Below are 1945 nucleotides of genomic sequence, written 5' to 3' on the forward strand. Positions count from 1 at the left end.
CCATATTTTACGATTTATGCACCTGCTTCCGTTGGTTATCATGTCTATGTAAGCTTTGTGTTCTCCTTTGTAATATTTGATTATGCGATGCAAAGAAAAATCAAGGATTACTATTCTTTGTACCTATGTAGTGTATTTTTCATTCCAGTAATAATAGTTAAAGTAGAGGCCAGATGTAGTGACATAGATGGTCGAAGGCTATTTGGGGCAGCCCCAAGCCCTACCTCGCTCGTGGTGCTCCTTGGTTGTTCAAGAAGGATCTCCTCAACGAGATAATAGATCCCTAAACTAACTTTACTTCTCCATTTCCGTAGCAAGCTTCGCTCCTTTTTTGATCAATTCATTTGTTGGCGCCACGAGGCTGCAGCACTCGACAGCGATCACAGGAGACACACTCGGAGAGGAGGAAGAAGAACACGGGGAATTTTTTCGGCGCACGAACGTCGGCCGCACGTACTGCTTTTCTGTATTTCACCTCGAGCTCTAACTCAATCTCCACAGCGATTACAGAGGGATGGAGAGGGTTTTATACCCGCGAGCTCTGACACGTCGGGCCGCGCTCGAATATGCCCACCTACCACTCGTCACGCCCAGCGCGCTCCGGCTCTCGCACTCCGATCGCCGCGGCCATGTTGCGCGCCCGACGCGGTCCTCTCCCCCTGATCCCTCATTAGCTAACCTACGCAGCCACGCACACACGTGCTGACTCGCACACTGATACGTCTCCAACGTATCTATAATTTTTGATTGCTCCATGCTATTATATATTCTGTTTTGGATGTTTAATGGGTTTATTTATACACTTTTATATTATTTTTGGGACTAACCTATTAACCGGAGGCCCAGCCCCAATTGCTGTTTTTTTGCCTATTTCAGTGTTTCGCAGAAAAGGAATATCAAACGGAGTCCAAACGGAATGAAACCTTCGGGAGAGTTACTTTTGGAACAAACGTGATCCATAGGACTTGGAGTGGACGTCAAGAAATCACCGAGGAGGCCACGAGGCAGGGGGCGCGCCTACCCCCCTGGGCGCGCCCTCCACCCTCGTGGGCCCCTCGTGGCCCCCTGACCGACTTCTTTCGCCTATATATATATCCATATACCCTAAAAACATCGGGAACAGAATAGATCGGGAGTTCCGCCGCTGCAAGCCTCTGTAGCCACCAAAAACCAATCGGGACCCTGTTCCGGCACCCTACCGGAGGGAGGATCCCTCACCGGTGGCCATCTTCATCATCCCGGCGCTCTCCATGATGAGGAGGGAGTAGTTCAATCTCAGGGCTGAGGGTATGTGCCAGTAGCAATGTGTTTGATCTCTCTCTCTCTCTCTCTCTCTCTCTCTCGTGTTCTTGAGATGGTACGATCTTGATGTACCGCGAGCTTTGCTATTATAGTTGGATCTTATGATGTTTCTTCCCCTCTACTCTCTTGTAATGGATTGAGTTTTCACTTTGAAGTGATCTTATCGGATTGAGTCTTTAAGGATTTGAGAACACTTGATGTATGTCTTGCATGTGCTTATCTGTGGTGACAATGGGATATCACGTGATCCACTTGATGTATGTTTTGGTGATCAACTTGCGAGTTCCGTGAACTTATGCATAGGGGCTGGAACACGTTTTCTTCTTGACTCTCCGGTAGAAACTTTGGGGCACTCTTTGAAGTTCTATGTGTTTGTTGAATAGATGAATCTGAGATTGTTTGATGCATATCGTATAATCATACCCACGGGTACTTGAGGTGACATTGGAGTATCTAGGTGACATTAGGGTTTTGGTTGATTTGTATCTTAAGGTGTTATTGTAGTACAAACTCTATGATAGATTGAACGGAAAGAATTGCTTCGTGTTATTTTACTACGGACTCTTGAATAGATCGATCAGAAAGAATAACTTTGAGGTGATTTCGTACCCTACAATAATCTCTTGTTTGTTCTCCTCTATTA

This window comes from Triticum aestivum, chromosome 2A (genome assembly GCF_018294505.1).
Source record: "Triticum aestivum cultivar Chinese Spring chromosome 2A, IWGSC CS RefSeq v2.1, whole genome shotgun sequence".
Classification (NCBI taxonomy): domain Eukaryota; kingdom Viridiplantae; phylum Streptophyta; class Magnoliopsida; order Poales; family Poaceae; genus Triticum; species Triticum aestivum.